At 39.7% G+C, this 27494-nt stretch overlaps 1 protein-coding gene across 1 annotated transcript in view; it reads right to left on the reverse strand.

The window, feature by feature from the left end:
• Positions 1–26955, reverse strand: part of VSNL1 (visinin like 1) — a 114294-nt gene extending 87339 nt beyond the window's left edge. Inside the window, exon 1 of the mRNA XM_020910122.2 lies at positions 26622–26955. The gene's annotated coding sequence lies outside the window, so the exon portion shown is untranslated. The remainder of the gene's footprint in view (positions 1–26621) is intronic.
• Between the last annotated feature and the right edge of the window lie 539 nt (positions 26956–27494).

Consider the following 27494-nt stretch of genomic DNA (forward strand, 5'->3'; position numbering starts at 1 on the left):
GAAAGCAGATGGTACTGGATCCTTCGTCAATAGTGATTACAAAGTTAAACTGCAGAGAGAGAAGCTGAGATGCTATGTATAGAGAGAAGAACATCTTGGATTCCACAAGACCAAGAAAGGAGACAACAGCAAGTCCTCAGAGTTCTGCTGGTTCCTGATGGCTCCTTAGGTCTAGTTCTGACGCTCATTCTTAAAATAAGTATTCTTTGTATAAATTCAATGTTCAGAGGCAGATAACACTGCTTTAATGCAATGTATGCCCTGACTGGAGAGAGCTTCTAGGTTCTAAATTTATGCCGCAGCTGAGAGAATACCTGCTTATGTAACCTCATGGCCCGGTCTGAATGCCACCATGAGGGAGCAAAAATTGATTCTTTCCTGTTAACAGCAGCATTCTTTTATGTAAAACAAAAACTTTTTTTAATCATCGAAAGATACATTTTGGTCTGTGGACTTCTGGGTGAATTGTGGAAGTGAAGAAATCCACCAAATCACTAAATTCACTAAGGGATCTGTGAACACATGTGAAAACTAAGCCTTGGAAATGACATAGTGTGTCTTTCATATACCATTGCATTATTTTCAAATATATGTCAATGCTACTGCTATTAATAATACATGAATTTTAAGCACTACTGAATTTTATAGTAGCTATTTATCACTCTGTATTCTTTCAATTGACTAATAATGAAATCACAAAGATTAACTTTGAGACTTAAAAAAGAGCTAGCATTACAAAGAAGTCCTAGGAGTGTAAAGTAGTGCTGAAAAAAATTAGGAATGCTTGACAAACTGTAGACCTGATGAAAACCTCAATAAGTTTGAATTTATCCTCAATAGAATAGAATATTAATTCTGAAGGGTGGGGTACTGAAGAACCTGCTGGCTGGATTAGAGGGTTTGGTGTGAGTTACATTTTTTATTCTGATGAGTAATGGCAACCCACTCCAGCATTCCTGCCTGGGAATCCCATGGATAGAGGAGCCTGGCAGGCTACAGTCCACTGGGTCGTAAAGAGTTGAACACAATTTAGCAAAAACCATCTTTGGGGCTTCCCAGGTGACACAGTGGTAAAGAATCTGCCTGCCAAGCAGGAGACGTGGGTTCAATCCCCGAGTCTGGAAGATCCCCTGGAGAAGGAAACAGCAACCCACTCCTGTATCCTTGCCTGAAAAATCCCATGGAGAGAGGAGTTTGGCAGGCTACAGTCCATCGGGTTGCAAGGAGTCAGATACGACTTAGTGACTAGACAACAACAAATACCTTTTTAGAACAACATAAAAGGAGTGCCAATTTCTCTATTAACTTCTGGGCTGTATAGTTAAGTTACAAAAAAGAACAGATATTCAACATTCATTCTCTATCTGATGAATTATACCATCAACCCAATCTTCCATGAACACAATATCTTCCTCTATCTCTTCACAAATACAGTCATGCTACTATGTGATCTACTTCCTAAATATTTCCCAAGTTTGTACAAGTCTCTGAATCTGCACTGCACTATTTCAGCCCAAGCCAATATCACTTCTCACGTGGACGATTATAATTGTCTCCGAACAGGTTTGTTTACATTTAGCTCCTCCCTAATTCATTCTCCAGAAGGATCTTTTGCAAATGCAAGTCTGATCAAGTCACTTCCTTTCAAAAATCTTCCATAGTTTCCATTTTCTTTGTTGTTGTTGTTCCATTGCCTAGTCCTATCTGACTCTTTGCAACCCCATGGACTGCAGCACACGAGGATTCCCTGTCCTTCACTATTCCTCTTAGCACCCAGTTAAAAAAGACAAAAACAAAAACCACTCTGAACAGTCCTCATAAGATTCATCACAATATGAAATCTGGCTGTTTGCCACTTTTCGGAGTTGCTGTTTTCCACCAGGTTCACTTTCAAATCCAGCTCTTTGCACTTGCTATTATCTGTGTTGGGAGCACTCTTTCTGTGCCTCCTTCACCTGGCTGACTCCCACTCTTACTTCACTGTTGTTGTTTAGTTGCTAAGTCGGGTTGGAACCTTTGCAACTCCATGGACTGTAGCCTGCCAGGCTCCTCTGTCTGGGGGATTCTCCAGGCAAGAATCCTGGACTGGGTTGCTATTTCCTTCTCTAGAGTATCTTCCCCACCCAGGGATGGAACCTGCATCTCCTGCACTGGTAGGCAGGTTCTTTATCACTGAGCCCCTTTATCACTGAAGCCCCTACTCTTACTTTAGATCGCAGCATAAATCTTACTTTGTCTCTGCACTAAATTCCTTAGATTAAGTTAATCTCTTTGCCTTGGTAGCTCGGAAGGTAAAGCATCTGCCTACAATGCGGAAGACCCAGGTTTGATCCCTGGGTCAGGAAGATCCCCTGGAGAAGGAAATGGCAAACCACTCCAGTATTCATGCCTGGAAAATCCCATGGACTGAGAAGCCTGGTGGGCTACAGTCCATGGGATCGCAAAGAGTTGGACACAACTGAGCGACTTCTCTTCTTCATATATGCCCATAGGAGCATAATCTCTGCTTTCCCCAAATCCACTGCCTGATCAGCTCTTAATCATTTGTTTGTTGTATTTTCCTTACTATAAGCTCCATGAAAGAGTCTAGGCTTTTTTTTTTTTTTTCCCACTTCGAAAATTTCCATTACAGGGCTTGGCACATAATAAGCACTCAATTAAAATCTGCTAAGCCGGATTAATCAATTAAAGTTTATTGAGTTGGATTAACTGTCATACTCTCACAGAAGAAATTCTGAAGCCTGAAGAGGCAACTTCAAAAATCTACTGATAACAGATTTGTTTCAGATAGTTAACATCCACAAAGCATTTGCCTTTCTTAAAATTTTTAATACTAAATACTTTGTATTGGTTGTTATTGAACATAGAATATTTTTCCAATTTTCATTTCTGAAAGCTTTTTTGATAGACTAAAAGAAAAGTCTATTTATTTTTGTAATTTATCTTGTATCCAGCCCCCTAATATTTACTAATTTTTGTCTCTACTTGAAACTTTGGATTTTCTCTAAATAAACTCAGCAAGGCTTCCGTTAGCTCAGTTGATAAAGAATCCGCCTGCAATGCAGGAGACCCTGGTTCGATTCCTGGGTTGGGAATATCTGCTGGAGAAGGGATAATCTACCCACTCCAGTATTCTTGGGCTTCTCTTGTGGCTCAGCTGGCAAAGAATCCACCTGCTAGGTGGGAGACCTGGGTTCAATCCCTGGGTTAGGAAGATCCCCTGGAGAAGGGAAAGGCTACCCACTACAGTATTCTCGCATGGAAAAGTCCATGGAGTGTATAGTACATGGGGTTGCAGAGAGTTGGAAACGACTGAGTGACTCTCACTTTCACTTTAAGCTCAGCAAACAACAACAAAAAATGATAGCTTAATCTCTTTCTCGGTGTTTATTCTGCTTATTTTATTTTGTCAACATATGCTTTTGCACAAATAAAGAACAATAGAAATTTTTAATTTTTTCTGAGTGAAGGCAAGGTATAAATGAACATGAAAGTGTTAGTTGTTCAGTCATGTCAACTCTTTGTGACCCCCATGGACTGTAGTCTGCTAGGCTCCACTGTCCATGGAATTCTCCTGGTGAGAATACTGGAGTAGATTGTCATTTCCTTCTCTAGGGGATTTTCCTGACCCAGGGATTGAACCTGGGTCTCCTGCACTGCAGGCAGATTCTCTGCCATCTGAGCCAGCAGGGAAGCCCTGGAAGTATAAATATACAGTAATAAATCTGTATCTATCTATTTCTGAGAAAAGTGGCTCATTGCAAGATTTTTGCTCTGTAACACTTTAATATTCTGGTAAGACCTTGAGATTTACCTATTACATTTGATAATAGTAGGTAGAGATGGAAAGGTCTTAGAGATATCCTAGTTTAACCCTACTTACTTTACATATGAACTGAGGCCCAGCAAAAGAAAGTGATTTGACCAAGACAAAAAGCTAGGATTAAAGCCCAGGCAAAAATACCAAAATTTTATGACCCCTGGGACAATGTCTTTAATAAAAATTTTGTTGATTAGAACTTTAAATGTATTTTTGTGTGTGTGCTGATTTTTTAATATTACACATAAAAAACACTTTAATAATCTAAATTAAAATATTTATTCTAAAATTTTATTATTACTAGCATGGCAGAAGCTTCCAGCTTCCGTCAAAATCCATGTCCTTCTTCCTTAATAATAAAACTCCTAATTTATAGCAGGAGTTTTGCTAAATGTGACTGAATTCTGGCCAATGGTATATATGCCAATTTTCAGGTCTGACTTCAGGGAAGGATCCTTAAAAGGAAAGAATGCACCCTTTATCTCCCCCTTCTCCTTCTGGCTAGTAGAAAGCACATGTGAGGCTCGCAGCCACGGCGGATGGAGAGATGGAAGAGACCTATGAAGGATGGCAGAGGTGAAGGGCAGAAGGAGACTGAGCCCTTGAGAACTTTGTGAAGCTCCCCTATCAACCTTGCACTGCCAACCACTGGATTTCTTATATGCTTGAGAAATCAACTCTTCTTTTAACTTATTGTTATTTGGGGTTCTCTGTCATTTTAAGCTGAATCTAATTCTAACTGGTCTGTTAGTAAATTATAGGAATGCAAGCTCTTGCTCAAAAAAAAAAAAAAAAGAAAGAAAGCATAATAGATTATTAAAGTGTTAAGTCACTCAGTCGTGTCTGACTCTGCAACCCCATGGATTATAGCGTGCCAGGCTCCTCTGTTCATGACATTTCCCAGGCAAGAATACTGGAGAGGAAGAAAAAAAAGAGAGACAGAGACAGAGACAGAGAGAGAATACTGTGTGTGTGGGGGGTGGGGGGGGGGGGAGCGGGGCGGGGAAGAATACTAGAGTGGGTTGGCATTTCCTTCTCCAGGGGATCTTCCTGACCCAGGGATTGAACCAACGTCTCCTGAATTGCAGGCAGATTCTTCATTGTCTGAGCCAAGATGTTTAATAGAATTCTGGTTATATTCTCAAGAACTTGAAACTTAAAATAATGATAATGATAACAGCAGTGTATTGACTACTGTGGGCAGCCTATGGAAAACAATGGCTCTGAAATGGCTCTGAAGTCATACTTTCTGGTCTTGTCGCTTATTGGCTGTGTGACTGTGGGCCTGTCACCTACTGTTTCCAAGTTTTCTTTGTAGTCAGAACATCAAAAGTTCTTCAGCATGGGTTGTGAGTGTTAGAAAAATAAACACATATGATAATGTCAATATAAATTAACCCCATGTAGTATTATTGATCTTATCATTGAAACCATCACTACTACTACCTCTAAAGTCTAGGTATCATATATACTTATGTGGTAATACCTGTAATTTAATATCATGATAATACTGCCCTATAGGTATCATTATCAATATTTCATGATAAAATGATTCACCTAATTTGGAATATTTTGTGACAGAACCTGATTACAAACCCACAATTCTTTCCATTACACCATGCTCATCTTATTTAAGATTTCATAAACTTTAACACTTAATGTCAAACACACTCATTTGAAAGTATTTTCTTGCCATTATTGTAACTATACTGTGGTTCCTGATCCTTCTGTCAATAATAGAGTCCTTACTCCTCTTTCCCACTGTCTTCCTAATTCATAGCCTTGGTGTCCTCAAAGTGATCCCACCTCCAGCTCTCATCCTAGGGAGGTCTGGGTCCTGTGTATCCCGGAAGTTTTCCCAGAGCACACTCTGCTTCTCTCACAACTGTTCTTATCAGACTACCAACTATCTCTATCTTCACCACTGGAGTGTGAGTTCTGAGAGGGTATGAATAATGTCTTGTATCCTCAGAGTACCTTGTAAGTACTTAGTAAACACTTGTTGAATCAATGAAAACCACTTCTGACTTAGCGGAACTATAGAGGCATTTGGGTGTGTTTAAAGGCCTACATGAACACAACCAAGGGTTTGGGAGAAGTACTTGACACACAGGTGCTTGCAGGTTATCTGGAAACCGTCCCAGTGAATTATGCATCAGATAGTGTGGTTCTCTTAGAGATGAGCTGGTATCAAAAGCTTTGTCTTCCTTATTATTGGGGGACTTGTGAGTGATGGATAAAGTGGGAGATGCTAAAACATGGAAGCTAGGCCCATTTCTCTCTTCTCAAAGAGAAATGCAGCACTCATTTCCTTCTTAAGACACAGCCACAGTAAACATGCCTCAGTAGCAATCCCAGGAGAGTGAGTTGGAAATCTAGACCTCAGTGGATTTCCCTGGAATCTATTACTTCAAGCAGCTCAAAATAGATCTCCATGTTACCATTTCTTACAGCACCAAGTATGTTTCTTTCATGATACTTAATCTTCTTGTAATTTTAGGCTATTTTGTGACTTTCGTGCTTGCGTGCATGTGCTCAGTCCTGTCCGACTCTTTGTGACTCCCATGGACTGCAGCCCGCCAGGTTCCTCTGTCCATGGAATTTTCCAGGCAAGAATACTGGAGTGAGTTGCCATTTCCTTCTCCAGGGGGACTTTCCTGACCCAAGGATCAAACCTGCATCTCCTGCATTGGTAGGCAGATTCTTTTATCACTGTGCCACCTGGGAAGTCTTAGGGCAAGGATTATGGCTGTTTTAGTTTACCCTGTGCATTTAGTACGGGCAAATGATAGATGCCTTCAACAGGTATTTGTTGAAAGAATGAATGAACTGATGAAGCACAGGGACGGTACTTCATGTAAAAGTAACACAGAGAAGAGAAAAGCAACATGGTAAAGTGGAAAGAGCACAGATCTGTTTGGGTCTAAGGGCCATCACTTACAAATTTATGAATTTATGTTAGTTAATCAATCCCTGTAAGTACTAATCTCTTCATCTAGAGTACAGATATTATTTCATTGAATTATTGTGAAAATGTGTGAGATAATATGTATGTAACAGTAAAACATCTACACAGTCCTTGGCACAGAGGGAGGGCAAGTTCCACAAGTGTTTGCACACCTTTAAAAACCTTTAAAAATCTCTTCCTCTTTTCCCCTTCGTTGCTGAACCAACTGTGGGGAGTTTCAGAACATTTGAACATCATAACGTGTAAGACTCTGTGACAAGTGGAAAGAACTCTGATGAGTAAACCCTGAGGAATGTGAGGTTCTTTGCCTCTGAAATATCTTCCCCATATAACCAGAAAATTCCACTTCCCTATTCCATCTCTTAGACCTCTTGAGGTTCTTTGATTCATTCAATCCATATTTATTGAACATCTAGCTGTATATGCTAATCACTAGATTTGGTTCTGAGAATACACTGGTGAATTACATAGAAGTTGAGTTCTATGCTTTGAGTTCTAAAAGCTTTGTTGTGCAAATAAGTCCTGGAAGAACCTAGGGACCTTAATTATTCACATTATTGCTGTAAACAATAATGATAATAATTATCTGATATTGCACATTCCTTCTATCCCCAGCTCTGTCCTACGTATGCTTCATACATAAACTGATTTAATCTTTATGAGGACGATACAAGATAGACTTTCCATTTTCAGGCAAGGAAACAGAACATGCTGTAACTAGCCAGTGGTAATGCTGGGGTTTGACTTCAGGTCTATGTAACACCACTGACATGATTTTTCCATCTACCACCAATGTCTGCCTATCACTTTTAATGGTCTAACTGATTTAAGAAGTGATGAACTGGCATTAGTTTATAATTTACTTTATTTTATTAGGCTAGTCACTTTAATAAATATAGTTCTTATAATAACTGATATAAAAATATAGGTTCATAAAAGTTGAGCTTTCATACCACTTGCATTTGGTACAGCAACCCTAAAAAAACAAAACAAAACAAACCTTAAAATGATAGCAAAAGTCAGGATCCAGGTGTTTTTCTTTTACACCAAGAGTGTCAAATTAATGAACCTTGAACCACAAAAGACCATGTATGTTCTTATGTTGGCCAGTTTACTCTACACGATGTTTTAAAAGTGGAAGCAGTGACAGATATTATTTTCTTGGGCTTCAAAATCAGTGTGGACGGTGACTGCAGCCAAGAAATTAAAAGACACTTGTTCCTTGGAAGGAAAGCTATGACAAACCTAGACAGTGTATTAAAAAGCAAAGACATCACTGTGCCAACAAAGTTCTGTACAGTCAAAGCAATGGTTTTTCCAGTAGTCATGTATGGATGTGAGAGTTGGACCATAAAGAAGGCTGCTGCTGCTGCTGCTGAGTTGCTTCAGTCATGTCCGACTCTCTGTGACCCCATAGATGGCAGCCTACCAGGCTCCCCGATCCCTGGGATTCTCCAGGCAAGAACACTGGAGTGGGTTGCCATTTCCTTCTCCAATGCATGAAAGTGAAAAGTGAAAGTGAAGTCGCTCAGTCGTGTCTAACTTTTAGTGACCCCATGGTCTGCAGCCTACAAGGCTCCTCCGTCCATGGGATTTTCCAGGCAAGAGGACTGGAGTGGGTTGCCATTGCCTTCTCCGAAAGAAGGCTGAGCACCAAAGAAATGATGCATTTGAATTGTGGTGCTGGAGAAAACTCTTGAGAGTCTCTTTGACTGCAAGGACATCAAACCAGTCAATCCTAAAGGAAATCAACCCTGAATATTCATGTGAAGGGCTGATGCTTAAGCTGAAGCTCCAATCCTTTGGCTACCTGATGTGAAGAGCTGGCTCATTGGAAAAGACCCTGATGCTGGGAAAGATTGAGGGCAGGAGGAGAAGGAGACGACAGAGGATGAGATGGTTAGATAGCATCACCGACTCAATGGATGTGAATCTGAGCAAACTGCAGGAGATAGTGAAGGACAGGGAGACCTGGCGTGCTGCAGTCCATGGGGTCGCAAAGAGTCAGACATGACTTAGCAACTAAACAACAACAACAACGTTTTAAAAGGTAGAGATTCTAGGCAAGTATTCTGTTTGATCAAAATATCATAATTTTAACACTCCTTTAACATATAGCCCACTTCATTTAACTACAGCTTTAGATCTTGAGCTTCTTGAAGACAGATATTTGTCTTAAAGATCTTTGTACCCCTGGAATCAAACTGGACCCGTGGCATATGGTAAAAGCACAAGAGGTGTCTGCTGGATGAGTAGAAATTCTGCCTATCAGGAGCTCCTGGGAGCGTCAAAATGGGGCACAAGGCTGGCCTGCAACAGAACAAATTCTGAATGCAGGAAATGTTATTCACCACCTTCCGGGAGCCTAACAGTCTGCTATTTAGTTTCTTGGAACAAAACTTGCTTTCAAGAGAAAAACTCAGAAATTTATTTAAGCTAAAACATATAAGGGTGAATGCTGTTTCAAAGCCCTTAACTATGTCCCCTTAGGTGTACGGCCCTGTGAAAGATCCAAGGATTACTGAGGCCCTGTGTCTGCTTTCTAGGAATTCCCAGATGGGTTAGGAAGTGTACTACTGGAAATGATGATGAAGAGGATGATGATGACAGTGGTAATAGCAGTAATAATGATAATAAAGGCAAAGCATGCTATTAAAAATGGTAATCAAACAATGTTCTGGGATCTTAGCCTAGAAATGGCTCTCTCTCCTATTTCCTGCTCCAAAACAAAGTGACAGACGTAATGACGTTTCAGGAAGGTTTTGATCAGAAGAGGTTTTTCAGAACTTCCAAAAGGAATACAGCTATATGCTCATAAAGTAGTCTCCAAAAACTACAAACTAGTTTAGGTGAATTTTCCACAAAGTATTTAACATTATGACTCCTCAGGCCTACTGTTTCTCCAGAGTCCCATTCTCTGTCACTAAGCAGAAAAGCCTACATTCAAAGAAATTACTCATTCTGTTAGTGATGCCCAGAAATGTATACCAAGGACATTGTCCAGTCCATTCTTAAAAAGGCAGTGAAGTTTGTGCACAAAGATGCTCCCTTCAGTGGTCTTTAAAAAGTTAAAAGTGTAAGAATAAGAGAATACTGAAGGAAATCTTCTCTATGCATATGGTGGAGTGTAATGTCTTAAAATCACATCTGTGGGGCTTCCCTAGTGGTCTTGTGGTTAAGAATCTGACTGACAATGCAGAGGACATGGATTTGATCTCTGGTCCGGGAAAATCCCGTATGCTACAGAGCAACTAAGCCCGTGAGGGTCTAGAGCACAGGCTTTGCAACAAGGGAAGCCACTGCAATGAGAAGCCTGTGCACCGTACTAGAGAGCAGCCCCCACTTGCTGCAACTAGAGAAAGCCTGCAGGTAGCAACAAAGACCCAGCGCAGCCAAAAATAAATAAATAAGTCTTCTAAAAAATTACATTTGTGAACAGTTTTAACTGCAAAGGTGGTGTTAAGGGGACAAAAAAAGCAGAATACAAATTTTAAAGAAACGAGTAGTCTCAATTAGAAAAATACATATTTATAAAGGAGGAAAATATAACCTATAAATAATAGATTGCAAGTGATTTTTATTCTTCCCTCTGATTTTTCTTTTCTTTTCTGATTCTATTTTTTCTGGGTTTTGCTTTCTAAATTTTCTACAATGAGCCAGTATTATTCTTTTTACTCAGAAAAAGTACTTTAAAAGAGCAAAGTCCTGGCTTTCAATGAAGCTCATTTAAGAGCTGTCATATGAGTAGCAGCTTGAAGTGTGGTTATTTGTTTGGTGAGTTATCTGGAATGCCGACAGTAACACTCTTTAGTTCTAGTTTTTGGAGTTTTGTCAAATGAATGTTTAAAATTAGATTTAAAAAGTCTTTTGAAAGAAAAAAGCAGTCTCTGTCTCCACTTAATTAAAAAAGAAAAATTCTGCACTCATATCTAATCTAAGACAACCACAAAACTGGAATATTCTCACTGTTATAATGATGCAAACTCAACCACCGTGATAACAATCAGCGGTGTCCAAATTAGATTCAAATTCAGAGAAATAATGTGATTTTGGCTATTGACCATAGAAATCAGTAACTACACTTCAGATAAACTAGCTGGAATGCTGTATGAATTTTTAGCCTTCCTTCTATCAGCATTACATCACCTCCTGCTACTGCTACTGCTAAGTCTCTTCAGTCGTGTCTGACTCTGTGTGACCCCATCCCTGGGATTCTCCAGGCAAGAACACTGGAGTGGGTTTCCGTTTCCTTCTCCAATGCATAAAAGTGATAAGTGAAATTGAAGTCGCTCAGTCATGTCTGACTCTTTGCGACCCCATGGACTGCAGCCTACCAGGCTCCTCCATCCATAGGATTTTCCAGGCAAGAGTACTGGAGTGGGGTGCCATTGCCTTCTCCGACATCACTTCCTAGTAAGTTTCAATTCACAGATGTATAACCTTATAGACTTATTACAAAAATCTGAATACTCTTCACCAGCAACCTCTGGTTCTCACATGACACAGAAAAAACTGCTTACTTTATATTTTCTAAATAAGCAGGCATAAGCACTATAAGAACATTATGTTACTGTCACCGGGCTACAAGCTTTTATAAATACAATGTTTTGAATTCAAACATCGTGTTCTAGATAAAATATCTGTTAACTTCACAGATGGGCTTTAGACGGGCTTTAGATGTACCCAATTCAGAGACGGCCTTTCAGCTGTACTCAGTTCTATGCTTCTTGATTATGAGTTCATTTAATTTTCTCAATTTAAACGAAAAAATCTTTGAGAACAGCAAATACTACCTTATTATTAAAAAACTGAGTCTCAATTAAATGCTTGGTTTCTGCTAGTCATTTAAAATGTACATATAACCTCTGGCTTCCACAACAATTTTGTGAGACAGCTATAATTTACATTTAACAACTGAGAAGACTGAGGTTCAGAGAGATTAAATTATTTGCCTAAGGCAACACAGCCAGCCATTAAATGGTAGAGTCAGAATTCAAATTTGGTTTTATTGCCCAGTATTATTTCAATTTTCCCATGTTGCTGATGTCTGATCTTTAGATTAATTTGATTATCTTATTCAGAATTTCTATTTTATACCCTAGGAAACTGGGATCTCGAGGAATGAAGTGACTTGCCCAAGTTCATAAGAACAAAAAATAAATTCAAACCTGAATCATTTTAATTGCCCCTATTTGTTTTTTTTTAATTATGCTACTTATGCAAAGTTATGTTAACCTCTGCTAACATGATATCATATTTTAATTTTTCCTATTCCTTTTAATTGACTTGATAATAGCTTGTAACATTTCACTTTTTTCAACTTGAGATCATTTTAAACTCACAAATTTCCTTCCTCTTCATGTGGGGAACCACATGAAACATGCCAGTGAGGCGGATTCAGAGCTGTTAGTCATCAGCTATTATGGGACAACTATGGTCAAATTTATATCCAGAAGCAAAACAGAAGTGATCACAAGGGTCAGTAGCCAAAGCACTCCAAGAAGTTTTCTCAAGTTTCTTGGCCTAGTATACTATTTTTTTCTTTTAAACTTTTTTAAGGAAAGGAAACTAAAATTCACTAAAATATTTGTACATGCCAGAGATTGTTTTAAGCACTTCCATAGACATTATGCTATTAAACCTTGCAACTGATCTCAGGAACATAATTTTTACTTTTCAAAAGTTAGATAACTTGTTCAGAGCAATTAGGCTCATCTTTGAAGCCATGTCTCTTTTATCCATACCATATTTTCCTCTAGTGAGAAACATGTTTTATATAAATGTTCTATATAAAACAAGCTGCTGTCTACTGGAGGAGGAAATGGCAACCCACTCCAGTATTCTTGCCTAGGTAATCCTGTGGACGGAGGAGCCTGGTGGGCTGCTGTCCATAGGGTCGCACAGAGTTGAACATGACTGAAGTGACTGAGCATGCATTGGAGAAGGAAATGGCAACCCACTCCAGTATTCTTGCCTGGAGAATCCCAGAGACAAAGGAGCCTGGTGGGTTGCCGTCTATGGGGTCGCACAGTGTCAGACACAACCGATGCGACTTAGCAGCAGCAGTGGCAGCTGTCTACTAGCCAACTGGGATGTGCAGACCTTATCTAGATCCATATTCAGATAAATTATAATAATACTTATGAGCTTTGAACACTGACCAGATATTCGACGACATTAAATAATTTTGGGGGTATATAACAGTACTGTGGACATGTTTCAAAGATTCCTTACAGATATATATTTGAATATTTATAGATGCAATGACATAGTGTCATAATTTGTTCAACTAAACCATTGGAGGGGGAAGTCTGGGTATAGAACTGAAGCAAAGTGACTCTTAGTGGTAAAAATTGAGTGATGGGTACACAAGAGTCATTGTATCATTCTCTTCAAATGTGTATGCTTTCCATAATAAAAAGTTTAAAAAAACAAAGCAAAGAAAAAGCCTGTGTAGATAGGCAGGCTTTCCTGGGGGCTCAGCAGTAAAGAATCCGCCTACCAAAGGAGACATGGGTTTGATCACTGGGTCAGGAAGATCCCCTGGAGCAGGAAATGGCAACCCACCTCAGTATTCTTGCCTGGGAAATTCCATGGACAGAGTAACCTGGCGGGCTACAGTCCATGAGGTCGCAAAGACTTGGACACAACTTAGCAACTAAACATCTGCAAAAAGATAGGTAGAGCCCTTGGTTTAAGCAACACCTTTATTACTTAGTAGATGTGTGACCTTGAAAAAATTACTTTCTGAGACACAGTTTCTTGGTCATAAAATGAAGCTTATCTTGCAGACCTGTAATGTGGATTCAACGAAGTAACGTGTAAATAGCCAACATAGTGTCCTATACACTTTAAATTCTTTACACCATTACTATTTAATGTTATTACCAAGTATAAATGATCTTTGCTTTCATTTCCTTGCTCTCCTGAAATTAGCTTAGAGAGATAACTTCCAATATTCAGATGAATCTGATCTTGGTTATGAGCCGAAGATGAATGATACAAGCACTCTATGTACTTGGATATCTACTGAGTGCCTCTTTGGAAGAACATCATTCTTTTCCAATTTCTCCTGTACCATTGGTGATCTGGATCCAGACAATTTTCTTCTGTCACTCCAGTTCACACCAGTTTTGTCTTTCTAACACCTACACCAGCAATTCTGGCCTATACCTCTTGCTTTATGAATGAACAATATGCCATTTTGTATTGTTTCTTTTATAACCAGCTTATCGAATGGGTTGGTTACATAGCTTTATTTTCTCATCTCTTCCTCAAATATGCTCTAACTGTGCCTTCCTTTCCCATTCCAGGATGATATATTGGGTTGATCTGTATCTTTCCAAGTAACTTTCAGGTATCAAAGTAGGTATTAAAGTAGGTATTAAAAAGCTCAGTCTAATTTAAATGTAAATTTCCACTATATATCCAACCTAGTTTCTCCTTTCTGAGCTCAATTTTGAACTAAGCAGAAGAGAGGAGATTTTAATCTATTCTTTATTCTTCTTGCTTCCCTCTTTCACTGTTTGCTCTGCTGCTCCAGGGAGGGGCCAAGAAAAGGAGGTTATATAGGAAATGGGCAGTCTCACTTATTCTTACAGGTACTGTGTAACCTAGCCATCAAAACCCTTTGTGAGTCAGAAGCCCAAACGCCGCTTCTCATAACCCCAGGTGTTTTCGAACTGTTTAAGAGTGCCTGACTGGTGATTGCCACACTTTACGACTTATTAATGGGGCAAAGTACACTTGGCATGTTACCACTCCTATTCAACTGCCCTCCAGTGGCACACCTCTCTAGAGGGGGCCTGAAAATTTATCAGACAGATTTCCGTTCAAGGAACTTCCAGCTCCCTATGAGAACTGGCACATACACAAGTGACTATAAGTTCAGGTGTGGTAAAAAGCCTGAGTGAGAACTCTTGGCTAAGATGACTAGGGCAGGATTCTGAGAAAAGAATCAGATTTTGATAATCAGGGTTGTGGAGACTCATGAGAAATGATTTCCATTGTCCCTGAGGGGAGGTCGTCACTCCTGCTGACCTGCACTGAGAGGCACAGACCTTGTTCAAAATGGATTCTCTTTGGACACAGGCATATAGAGGTCTCTTTTGTTTCTTCAGTCCTTTTCCCCCGTCTTTGCATTGTTCAGGTCTACATACACATGTTGCATTCAAGGATGTAAGGCCCAGTGACTCTCACAGACCTGTTTATTCTATTAGGATAAAAGTCTTATTGCCAAAGCCTGTCTGCTGGAACAAACACTTGGGCATGGCCACGGTTGCCTCTCTTTCCACAAGAGTGTCTCTGAAAATTGGAACATGCTTACTTCACTGAGAAACATTGTGGGCTCCACTACATGAGAAATCCTGAGGGAAAAAACCAGAAGTTGATGTGTCTAAAATTTTAAATAATTTTATTTTCGCCTCCAGATTTATTTTATTTTAAAATCACCTTTTCAGTTTTACTGTGTGAAAACCTAGTTGTAGTTACCATATGTTTGCCATTTTATACTAGGAACTGAGGAAGGGGGGGATAGGGGGCAGGGGACTTCTTTCAGTAGATATAATCTCATTGCAATAATTAGCACCAGATCAGTACTCTGATTCTTAATTTATCTTTTTAAAATAAAAGATAAACTAAAATTCTAAAGTTGAATAATAATCGTAAGTCTCTTACCATTACTTGGCACTATCCAGTTTACAAAGTATGTTCAAAGTCATTTCAATCTCACAATAAACTAACCAGAGAAGGGAAGACAGAAAATCTCATATTTATTTTTAAACGATAAAACTAAAACTCAGAAAAGTAAAGCAACTCTTGCAAGACTTCACACTTACAATACCTAAAACACAACTTTGATCCCTAAAAGACAGAATTCATGGCTCCTTGTCCTACAGTACCTTTCACTATATACTTCAGCTTTTGTCCTTCTTTTCCAACTGGGTTCTTCAGAACCATAATGAGATGGTTAACAAGCGCATTTTAACATAACTTCACTGTGCAAAACAGTTTGGAAACAAAAGGTTAAGCAAATGAAACATATGCTGGGTCTTCTCAACAGGACCACTCACACTTACTATTAACATGAAAATGTGCACTGAAAAGAATTTAAGACTGGGATGTTGGAAACATTATTTACGTCAAAAAGGGTTTCTACAAGACTCTTCGAGGGGAAATAACTATTAGTATTTTGGAAATATTTCTTTAAAGAAACAAAGTCTAAAATGTCCTTAATGTGTGAGTGCTTGGTTGTGTCTGACTGTTAGGATCCCACGGACTGTAGCCCTCCAGACTCCTCTGCTCTTGGGATTCCCAGAAGTGGGTTGCCATTTCCCACTCCAGGGGTTCTTCCTGACCCAGGGATTGATCCCCATCTCCTATCTGCATTGGCAGACAGCAGATAGCAGAACCGAATCTGCATAGGCAGGCAGTTTCTCTACCACTGCATCACCTGGGAAGCCTTAAAACCTCCTTCACTTTCAAATCTGCTACTTCACCTAGAATGAGAAGACTTTCAACAAGGCCTTCCTTTTAATGCCATCTCAAAAAATTATCCAGCTATTTGCTCTTAAATATTTTCCTTAAAATGTAAAACAACCTATGACAACATTCTGAGCTTATTGTGTGTCTATCATGCATGTAAGTATGTATGTATTTATGTATCTGTATGTAGGCACACCTCTCCCTCACCCCTACTTGGAGAGCCGTCCTCTGCTCCTAGCTAATGTACATCAGTATACACTTCTACAAATGCCCAGCAAACGAAGGTTCTGAGAGGCCAACCCTGCCATGAACATGCTTTGCAACATGTATTATGTATTCCACTGAGGGTTCCCTTTCTACCATTTATTTGATGTTATTTGATGGACATTAGTTGGACCAAAAATATAGAAGTGATAGTGCTGGACCTGAAACAAAGAAGTGAAGTAAGGATGTCATTAGAATGTTTAAAACACACTCAAGGCACCTTGGAGGAAAAGGTAGGGGAGAGAGAGTATGAAGATTGAACGATAATTAAAGGTTGGCAGATATCCTCTGACAAGATTTATGAAGAGCATTATAAATCAATGGAAACAGTGACAGACTTTATTTTCTTGGGCTCCACAATCACTGCAGTTGGTCACTGCAGCCCTGAAATTAAAAGATGCTTGTTCCTTGGAAGAAAACCTATGACAAACCTAGACAGCATATTAAAAAGCAGAGACATTACTTTGCTGACAAACATTAATTGGCCAACAAAGGTCCACCTAGTCAAAGCTATGGTTTTTCCAGTAGTCATGTATGAATGTGAGAGTTGGACCATAAATAAAGCTAAGTGCTGAAGAATTGATGCTTTAGAACTGTTGTGTTGGAGAAGACTCTTGAGAGTCCCTTGGACTGCAAGGACATCAAACCAGTCCATCCTAAAGGAAATCAGTCCTGAATATTCATTGGAAGGACTGATGCTGAAGCTCCAATACTTTGGCCACCTGATGTGAAGCACTGACTCCTTGGAAAAGACCCTGATGCGGGCAAAGATTGAAGGCAGGAGGAGAAGGAGATGACAGAGAATGAGATGGTTGGATGGCATCACTGACTCGATGGACATGAGTTTGAGCAAGCTCTGGGAGTTGGTGATGGACAGGGAAGCCTGACATGCTGCAGTCCATGGGAATGCAAAGAGTTGGACACGACTGATCGACTGAACTAAACTTATAAATCATTGAGTGGGGATGGATTATTCATCAACTGAACATAGTCAGTAGAAGCTTTGGGAACTTTAGTAGGAGGCATGTCTTAAATGAATGGAAGGCTTTTTCAAACAGATGTAGGAACACAGGTCTATGCTAGGACATTGATTCAGTTAGGATGCCTTCTCTAGGACCACACTCACCATGCTACCTGGGATACGCATGTCCTAGCTATTATATTATTTAACCACCAGCAAATTAAGACAAATATACTTGAAAAGAACAGAACACTTTAGTGTTCTGCTAGAATAAATGGTGAAAAGGAGATGGGAAGGTGGAGGTTTGGAGGGAGAGGAAGAATTATTTACTATGTGCTAACCTCTTTTAAGTGGTGTGTGTGGGTGCGTGTCCATCTCTTTGTGACCCTATGGTCTGTAGTCTCCCAGGCTCCTCTGTCCATGGGATTCTCCAGGCAAGAATACTGGACTGGGTTGCCATGCCCTCCTCCAGGGGATCTTCCCAACCCAGGGACTGAACCCACGTCTCTTATGTCTCCTGCAGTGGCAGGTGTGTTCTTTAAGTGGTATACATATACATGTGATACACACACACACACACACACACACACACACACACACACACGCATTAGTACCAAGGTAGATATATGACCCCATTTCAAAAATGAGAAAAAAGCCCCCAAATTAATTAGAATCAAAACTCCTACCTAATTCTGTGAATCACACAATACTCTTCTTATAGAAAAGAGCCTCAGAATTTAGGTGCAACTTTGTTACAGACTTCAAAATGAGAAAAAGATGCTCCTCTTTAACTCCAGATAAGAAATATACTTGAATTTTCCTAGTAAATGGGGCAGGAAATAGAGGGAGAATTGAGGGAAAAGCTGAGGAGAAGTGAAAAAGCTTTTAGAAGAGCTGAAGATAGTTAAGGCCATTTTGGATTTATGTTATGTATGTGTGGGCTTCCCTGGCAGGCTACAGTTCATGGGGTCACAAAGAGTCGGACATGACTGAGTGACTTTCACACACACACACACACACACACACACGTGTGCGCATATGTATGGGCCTCCCTGGAGGCTCAGTAGTAAAGAATCTGCCTGCCAACGTGGCAGACACAGATTCGATCTCTGAGTCAGGAAGATTCCCTGGAGGAGGGCATAGCAACCCACTCCAGTATTCTTGCCTGGAGAATCCCCATGGACAGAGGGGCCTGGCAGGCTACAGACTCCATAGGGTCGCAAAGAGTCAGACAGGACTGAAGTGACTTAGCACTTAGCACAGAGAGTATCAGATAGAAAGCTCTTTTTTGGAAGGTATTAAAGGATAGAAGTATCATTGTATAATATTTAAACCAAAGGCAAGGCTCTTGAAATGTTTTCACTGAGTTTCAATGACCCTCTGGAGGCTTGGGTGGGAGACAAGGGCCACATTATTTAGCTACATTGTAAAATAATTAATAGATAACCTTAAAATGTATTCAATAAGGAAACAAGTTTAAAAATGTCTTCTTGGTTCCATATTCTGTTGTGTCCAATTATATGCTGGTATTTTATGGTAGGGAGATAATGGCAAAGAAACAGTATAATGAAAGGAGATGCATTTAAGGAAAGAATGAAAGAAATAAGAATGAGAATAAGGTCTCAGTGTAGGCATTTCTTCTACAAATTATTTCCTTTATGCATCTATACCATGTTTTTGTTTCACTTGACTTACTGAACTGCGCTTACCTTCCTCATTAGGCATAAATTCTTTGAAGGCTGAGATTGCAACTTATTTAATATTGATTCCAGTGACTACACGGTGCTTGGCACACTTACTTAACGGATGTTTTTTTTACAAGATAGGTTAAGCACTGTTAACTGTTCATTGATCATAGCTCAATTTCTTATTCAGAGGTTCTATTCTGAGTGGGATTACTATAACTCAGAGACTAAAGTGGTTTATGAACCATTAATTTCTAATAAAAGAAATGACAGTAATGATAATGACTATCATTAATTGCACATTTTTAATAATGAGGCATTATATTATATTCTTTAATACATAGTCTTCTATTTCTGTTCAAGAATTCAATTTTAAATGGAAACTGAGCTTGACGGGTTAAACAATATATTCAAGGTCATAGAACTAATAAACTGTGGAATTAGGGATTTTTATCTAAGTGTATTTAGCTTGAAAACTCATTTTACACTTTCATAATTTCTTTTGAGCCAATTGAAACTGTGAGAATTGAGGAACTTTTCCATTTATTAGTTAAAAATGGCAGAAGATTGTATGGATGGTTTTCACCTCACTCTGAGGAATAAATATCTTTATAAACTCTTAAAAGAAAAACTAACAATTTTGTTTAGAATTTAAACTTATTTCACAATTTCTTTTTTATTTTTCATAATATTTCCCATATGAGCAAGAAAGCAAACCATGCACCTTATGTATAAATTTCAGAAACACTTGAACTTCTGGAATAAACAAAATTGATAGTCTTTCATTAGCTCATAACATCAAAAGCCAAAAAACTCCAGAACAGAAGTTGCTAATTGAAAATCAAACTTGTACAGCACTATTCCACACATTAAAAATAAGATATTATATTGATAAGCATGTCAACTTTATTGATAATCCTTAATGGGCCTCCAATGGGAAATTTCACTCATAATTTAAGACTGGGTTTCAATAAGTTAAAAATAAATACACTAATCACAAATTAATAAAGCCAAGGCAAAATGTAAAACACCAGACTCCAATAGCATCAAAATCTACTATTCTGAGAAGTTTTCAACTGCAATAAATATTCTAAACTATGAAACAGCAGAAATATTGGGATCTAGTTGTTTGCACTGGAAAAAATTTACCAAGGCTGCAAAGCACATTGAACACGTTAATAATTTGCAAAAAATCTATTTACATTCAGCTCTTCAAAAGTTCACAGTCTTTCAGAGCCTGAGAGATAATAAATAAGATCCAAAGAAAGGAGAAAAAAATACATTTAAAGGGACATATTTCCTAGAAAAGTCCTTATATGAACAAGAATAAACAAAAGTCATATTCATTCTATAGATATATAAATATTCCAAGTAAATTTAGCTAATTTGTTAACATGTTGCCTTTTATGAGCAATGCTTCATAAAAATGAACTCTTTTTGAGAGTCTTATTTTCTATACAAAGTTCTGCAATTATTGCATTAGATATAGTGAGCTTGAAGGTTGCTGGTGAATGAGAATATTCCAAATCTTAAATATAATTTAGAACAAAAGGAAATATGTTGTTCACCTGAAAATAATCCAACAAATGGTTAGAAATGCAGGGTCTTTCTGTCTTTTTAAAAAAAAAACAATTGCTGTTTTAAAAAAAACAGCAGGTCATCTGTGTTAGAAATGCAGTTAAGGAAGGTAATGGAGAAATCCAGAGTGAAACAAAAGAATCACCAACAAATTACCCAACTTGCATGCTTTAAGTTAGCTGATAAGGGTATAGAGCATCTTTAATGTATTCATAGACACCTTGTTATTAAAGTGTCAAACCTCTTTGAGGATTCTTCAGTAATTTTCTATTGCATTTCTATTTCATTCATTAAGCAGTTTCTAAAGCACCCCCAAGATTCCATTTGTGGAGTTGTCAATGAATGAAGCTGGAAGCAACTCAAATTATTTTGATTCACTTAAGAGAGCATAAGCTATCTTTAGAAACAAACTGTAAATGAGAAATCCAGTGTTATGGTCCCTTCACAGTGTGAACACATTAAAATAATTCCCTAGTTCAAGAGAATCATGATTTAAATACATGGTATACATATCTACCACAGTGTAGGTTTATACTCCCTTTCTGACATATTGATATCAATTCTTGTAAATACATAAAATAATTTGCATTTTTACCTATGATGAGATAAAAGGGAGTATATTCTGTAAATACATTAAAAAGCATGCTTAAAAAAAAAGCATGCTTAAAGGTATTAGCATAGTGCTTTTATGTCCTTATTGAAAATAAATTATAAAATGACTTTTAGTTTATATTTTCCTTTTAGTAACATAAAGATACTTAAAACAATTCTAATTTTGCACATGCTTTTCGCAGTGGTGGTGGTTTAGTCACTAAGTCGTGTCCAACTCTTGCAGTCCCATGGACTGTAGCTTGTTAGGCTCCTGTGTCCATGGGATTCTTCAGGCAAGAATACTGGAGTGAGTTGCCATTTCCTTCTCCAGGGGATCTTCCCAACCCAGGAATCAAACCCAGGTCTCCTGCCTTGCAGGCAGATGATTTACTAACTGAGCTATGAGGGAAGTCATGCTTTTAGTATACATGATTTAATTTCTTGATATAATTAACAAGGTACATGTAACTGATTCTAATTAGAATATTTAATTGAGAAATATTACAGAGTATCTACTATAAAGGACATTGTATAGAGTATTTTGTGGAAATATGAAAAAGATCATTAAAATCTCTGCCCTTGTGAAATGTGTTTTCACATTGCAGGAATGTCTTTAAGATAATACATTCCTCGTTCAGTCACTTCAGTTGTGTCCAACTCCTTGTGACCTATGAACCGTAGCCTGCCAGGCTCCTCTGTCCATGGGATTCTCCAGGCAAGAATACTGGGGTGGTTTGCCATGCCCTCCTCCAGGAAAATGTTCCTTACTATACTATATTTTTTATGTATTGAAGGGATGGATTAGGTAATTTATATGGATCCCATCCAGTTCACATACTCTATAAATTATGTGAATTAACCATCAGCATAGTAGAAATATCAATCATTTGTTCATTTATCTCTGTGCCATTTGATACTTTAGAAAATGAATATATTTGCATCTAATAATACAACTGAGATGGACATTGTCAATTTCAACCTTAGATCAATGGCATGTGATCACCTCTATGAGAAGAGCCTTTCTATCTTTCTAAATAATTGCTAATTGTAGAAACATAAAAATCATTCAACACAAAGAAAAAGACCTTTGGAATGACATTAAACATATTTTGCTCTTGCAAACTAGGAAACCACGCATTTGATATTGATATTATAGTCATTCTATGAAATTCCCCAGAGAACTCCTCAGCAAGGTTTGGAATCCATATATACATGCAACCCAAATAGAAAACCTCCCCACTCCAGTATTCTTGCCTACAGAATCCCATGGACAGAGGAGCCTGGTGGGCCACAGTCCAGGGGGTCATAAAGAGTTGGACATGACTTAGCAACTAAACAGAGTCATCAGGTAATTTAATTGTTTAATTTAATTTAATTGCTAGTAACCCAATATTACAATGTTTTCCATATTACTCATTTTTCTTTGTCCCACTTGAGACAGAATCTCATCAAATCCAGACATCTCTCCTCAGGAGAGAATGTCATAGGCCAAGAGGGTGAGAGCGGTTACTACACGGACTCTCTGTTTCGTTCTTGTTGTTTCTAAGTTAAGAGGCAAGATGAATTGGCATTGGGATTCCTTCTCAGGATCACGTTTGCTGCCACATTAGTTAATATCAGAGCACTTTAATCTGAAGGATGATACTGTAACTTGATTGAACTAATTTGCTTTTAATTATCAATAGCTGTTTTATTTAAAACCCTCCTACATACAGTACTAGGGACCACTGTAAACCTCTCATATAACTCATATTTTTGTAGTGCTACGAGATTTATTTACATTCCAATAAAGAGAACTGGACATTCACTTGAAAAAAAAAGAAAAACCTATAGCTTGCTCAGGACATTTCTAATCATGCTGTCTTATTACAGAATGAGATTCACACCACAGCAAAGCAAAGTAGCACCTTTAGTAGCTACAAGTCTCTGACATCTGTATAAGGTATGTGGTGTATAGAATAGCTTGGACATGCCTGTTTTCAGAACAGAATAGCAACACCAGGTGACATTTGCCCCAAGAGTATGTGTTAGGGACAGACTCTCTCCAAGACAGAGCTCATCCCAACTCAGTAAAAGTTTACCATGAGGGAAATGATTTAGTTAAATTGTTAATTGGGAAATGTATTGAGAAACTCACTACCTTGCTTTCTGAGCTTCAACACTTGCCAAGTGTATTTAGCTTATCTCTCAAATGAGGAAGAGTCTCAGACTTTTGTTTTTCTCAAGCCTCCCCCAACTTCTCAGCTTTTTCAGGTAAGAATTCCTGGCATTTCCCCAAAGGGGACATTTGTGATAGTTTCTGAGTGCCTGGGGAGAAGGGACAGGGATGACTGGATTATCTTTAAAAGGCCTAGAGCTTCATGGCACAGATACTCAAGAAATTTGTACGGAAGGGAGAATATGAAGGAGAAAGAGAGAAAGCAAATGATCGGAAAAGAGATTAAAAAAGAAGGAAAGAGAAGGGCCAACTAGGCAGATATTATTATTGCCTGCTTTGCAGTCCCTGTCCAGCAAGAGTGCTTTAAAAGCTCTAAAGGCTTTAAAAAGCTGCTCTGCTCTCCTCTATAGCGCCGACCCCAGGAAGGAACTAACAGTCAGGTGTCTTCAGTCTTCCCGCCCAGCCTTCAGTCCCTCTCTCTGCAGGTGGCTTCGTCTGGTGGATTTCCATGAAGGCTGGAAACAGCTAGGCATCTTGGATTTGGGTTCTGCCTTCTAGGAGCCAGAGGCGAGCTGGCAGCGCCTGCTGTGTGTTGACACTGCAACTTCCTGACTCTGCTAGGTCCCAGAGCCCGCAGCTGCAGAAGAGCTGAAGGAGGTGAGACAGAGCAGAAGGGGAGATGCCTGCAGTGTCTCAGAAGGCTGGGTTCCCTGAAAGGTTCTGGGGAACAGAGCAGAGAGGGGCAGGCGATGGGCTTGGACCGTTTTCACATGGGAGCTGAAGATTCCAACTGGTTTGTCAGTTCTCTCCAAAAACTCGAAGGATTCCAAACGAACTGACTGAGATGCCAGGAAGGCCAGACTAAACATCTAATGAAGTGGGTATATTAGAAGTGAGGGGCAACAGAAAAATGAGACCAAGACCTTACCAAAATAGAGAGGCAAAGAGAGGTTCAGTGGTGTAAAAAGGAATCTTCGGGACTCTCTTAAAAGATGTGCTGGGAGCAGGCAATTATTTATTTTAAGACCTCAGTGATGTCACTGAGGATGCTATAAGTGCAGAGAGAAGGGAACATTTTCCCTCAACATTACTCTTTAATTCTTTATTCCATAGACTTGAAGGTAATTGACTTTCCCCTAGCTTCATGGTTCTGGGCCTCAATTTTCTCATCTATAAAACAAGGGGTTTGGACTAGACGCTTTCGAAGGCCTCTGCCCGATGGGATTCTCTATAACTCAGTCTTATGAACCAGGGTATGGGAGAAAACATCTATGAGCTTTCACACCAGGTTTTCCCCTTTTTTCTCCTCCACCCATTTATCAATGCAGTGTTGCCGCTGCACCATTCAGAGAGCTGCTCCAACTTTCACTGATGACAAGGCGTACGGCTCAGTTAGGACAAACGACTGGTCCTTCTGCTCTGGAGTAAAGAAAGGAGGGACGGAGAAGGCAGTATGATTTACACTTTAGGCTTCCAAGGAGAGGATATTCTCGAATTTTCTACTTCAAATTTCCTTAAATAAATTATAGATTCCTTCGAAAGGTTCCAAATAGTTGAACTGACTAAAGGGTCAAGAGTCTAAAATGGCTTGTCCTATTCGGAGTAAAATGTATTTCATTTCATCCTAGAAACTGGATCTGCTTTTTCTGTGGAAATTCAGCACACACTAGCCATGCTCTTCTCCTGTCTGCCTGCCTCATGCTATTCTGCCAGCCTGCTTCAGTGCAGCATTTTCTGGGGTTAAACACTGAAGCTTAATGAGCGTGTACTCAAGAGTGGGGTGTTCAATGAGGCAGGACACCTCTACACCACCACCACCCCCCTCCTCTGCCCCTGGCCGCCTCTACCAAAGACAACAATAGCCAGTTTAAACGGTAGTGAGAAAAAAAATGTGTCTTCCCAAGAGTTTCATTTTTAATTTTTTTCAATGTGAAATTCCTTTAAATTGAAAAAATCAATATGTAGAAATACAGCTTCCTGGGTCCTCTTGTCTCCAACTGAGATGTGACACATAGATAGCATACACTTTTTCTTCTACACCCACTAGCATTTCCACTTCATTTTAATCTCCAAGATATGGATAGGAGGGCAACTCTAGAAAAATGTATTCTCACTCTGACATCTCCTTGCAGTGCTGGGCACCCACAGAGAGCGTCACCATTTCCTGCACCCTCCCCCAATTTCTCAGACCCCCTGATTTGCACAGGGGGTTTGACCTTGCAAAGACCCTTCTTCAGGATCTGGGCAAGAAACAATCCATTTTTACTCAAAACACAGAACGACCTTTTCTCCTTTAAAGAAACGCTACAAAAGGCAAAACATCTGGTTTTATATTTTTTCAACCCTGCATTCTAGAATGCAAATACAGCATGCAAAGGCAAGTAACTAGTTTGGATCTGACAGTGCCCATTCAAAGGCTCTGAGTCTCATACTCTGTTCAAAATAGACCGGGCAGACCAGGCGGTTGAACATCTTTCCTTCTTCTGCCCATTCACCATCGTGACGAAAAATTAAAACAGAAAAATTATCTTTTCTTTTCTAAACAGTAACGGAGAAATGAGCTGATTTTGCGCCTAGCCCCGTGGTTCTAAACATCCCACTTTGGAAACCAATCCTGGTCTCCACACCATCTCGTCCACTCAGTTTTACTTAACAAACACGTTCGCTCCTCTTCCACGGTGAGAAAAATGGTGCACCAGCCCCACGAATGACAGGTTGGTACTTGACTGCAACCGCTCAATAGTTTTATCAGCAAACGGAAAACTTCACAATCGGTCCATTAGCTACTTAAATCTGTGTAAGGAAATCTGCCTATGTATAGACAAACTTAAAAAGCACCTCGGTTTCACCTGTCTTAAATCTAGCCTAAGACAATTCCCCAAACACGCCGCATGTAAACACTCCCCCTTCCCCCACCCCCATTATTCCAAAAGGTCCCCCGTGGACTAACAGTATACGTTTAGATCACCAGCATTAACCAAAGCTATTGTCACACCATGCATTTAGACGTTATCTATGCAAAGCCAAGTAGGCGACAATAACCAAAGCATCTCCCAGACAATCGGCTGCACTACACATGCACAAATGCAACGAAGATTGTATTTTCCACTTACAGTTATAGCGCTGCTCACGGTCACTTAACGAAAATGATAAAACTCAATAGTTCTCTATAAATAAATGTATGTATATATATATTTAATTCGGATAAACGGTTAAGCCGTCTCTGGGTATGGTTCTCTCGCGCTCTTTTTTCTTTTTTTTTTTTCCAGTGGAGCTCTGGGCTGCTTAAATCCCTCCTGGATCGCGCCTTGCAAGCCCAGTCGCCGCCGCAACACGCTCCGGTAGGTCTCTGCCGCAGATTGGAAATCCCATAGAAAACCTAGGGTCCCTGGAGCCGGATGCGCAGGCGCGCGAGCCGCCGCCTCTCCAGGCACCCCCTCCCCTTTCCCCTCCTCCCTCCTCCTCTGGCTCCGCAGCCCAGCTCAGAGGGAGCTGGAGCCGGTGACCAAAAGCAGCCAGGCATTGGCGCATGCTCAGTTGGAGAGGCTCGGAGTTGCCGCGAGTGGATTCCACGTCTCCAGATTTTAGCAGAAACTCGGAAGGAAAGTAGATAGGAAAAGGGAGCCTGGCCAGTGGCACAGCCCTTCACCTGAACTGGCTGAGCGAGTTGGCCTCACCACGCCCCCGCGGTTAACCAGCCAAGTCTGGTGGTGAAGGCTGAGGTCAGAAATGGGACACGTGGAGCCAGCTTCCCGCCACCCTCAGGCCTGGAGGGTCCCCGGCCCACTCTTTGTCAGGCTTGTAAGGTGAAGGAGAACACTGCAGAAACCCCTTGCTCCGAAGGAAGCGTGCACAGCAAGCTGTGAGCTTGTCTCCACGGCTCTCTCTGAAGAAAACCCTTATGATTGGCACTTTGCGTGGGCCATTTCTTCCGAGGGTCTTAGACTGAGAGCACTGGGAGCCAGGCATTCTAAAAGCCTTCTACT

The sequence above is a fragment of the Odocoileus virginianus genome, chromosome 2, assembly GCF_023699985.2.
Source record: "Odocoileus virginianus isolate 20LAN1187 ecotype Illinois chromosome 2, Ovbor_1.2, whole genome shotgun sequence".
Taxonomy (NCBI): Eukaryota; Metazoa; Chordata; class Mammalia; order Artiodactyla; family Cervidae; genus Odocoileus; species Odocoileus virginianus.